The sequence below is a fragment of the Durio zibethinus genome, unplaced genomic scaffold (assembly GCF_047325235.1).
Source record: "Durio zibethinus cultivar Kanyao isolate XHJ-2024 unplaced genomic scaffold, ASM4732523v1 HiC_scaffold_3, whole genome shotgun sequence".
In the NCBI taxonomy this organism is placed as follows: Eukaryota; Viridiplantae; Streptophyta; class Magnoliopsida; order Malvales; family Malvaceae; genus Durio; species Durio zibethinus.
The window spans coordinates 774,370-775,627 of NW_028323044.1; positions in this window are offsets into that span (position 1 = coordinate 774,370).

The following is a 1,258-nucleotide window of genomic DNA, read 5'->3' on the forward strand; positions in this document are numbered from 1 at the left end:
GGGGAGGTCCTGCGGAAAAATAGCTCGACGCCAGGATGATAAAAAGCTTAACACCTCTCATTCTTATTATTTTTTCAATATGAAAAAAAAAAAAAATGAAAAATGAAAAGGTCGTCTTATTCAAAACCCCAATTATGAAATCCCCTCTCTCCCACTTCACACCTCGGAACGCACCGTTCTTATAGAGAGAAAGGCGCTTTCACATCTTCTTAACCCGAAATGGATGAAATGGCTGGGGAGAGGAAAGGTTCCTTTTTTTTAGGGTACTCCTGGGAACAGATCCAGTGGAGACGAGGTGGGGCCTGTAGCTCAGAGGATTAGAGCACGTGGCTACGAACCACGGTGTCGGGGGTTCGAATCCCTCCTCGCCCACAACCGGCCCAAAATGGAAGGACCTTTCCCTCTGGGGGTAGGAAAATCATGATCGGGATAGCGGACCCAAAGCTATGGAACTTGGGCGTGGTTCTTTTGCCGAAATGGAGTGGCCTTTTATTTATTATTTATCGTAAATTTTATTTATTATTTATCGTAAATTTACTTTTCTATTTTATATATAGTATTATAGTATTCCCGGCCAAAACAAAATAAAATAAGCATATTTTTTTTGTTTTACGCCCCGTAACTCTTCCTCAGCCAGGCCAGGCTTGGGCAGAATAGCAGAGCAAGTACAAGTATTAGTAGCATAGAAAAAATGCGCTCTAAATTAATGTGTTTGCTCGCGGTAATTGTGGCCTCTCGGGAGAATCGATGACTGATCTTTGAGGCATTTGCTAGTACTAGTACATCTGAGAATTCTTAATTGGCTGGTTGTAAATAGCCCCGGGACTATGGAACAAAGGATTATCCCGGACCTACACCGAGGTATTGACGGCGATTCTCAAATATCGCAGAACAGAATGTGATACGATGAGATAGAATGCAATAGAAACAAAGACACAGGGAACGGGTTACCTGCTCTTAACGGTCAAAGCGAACCCTTTCATTCTGACATTCTGAATTCTTTAATTCGGAATGAATCAAATCTCCTCAAGTAGGATTCGAACCTACGACCAGTCAGTTAACAGCCGACCGCTCTACCGCTGAGCTACTGAGGAACAACGGGAGATTAGATCTCATAGAGTTCAATTCCCGTTCTCAACCCATGACCAATATTAACTCGAAGTTTCCTTCGTAACCCCCGGAACTTCTTCGTAGTGGCTCCGTTCCATGCCTCATTTCATAGGGAACCTCAAAGTGACTCTATTTCATTATATTCCAT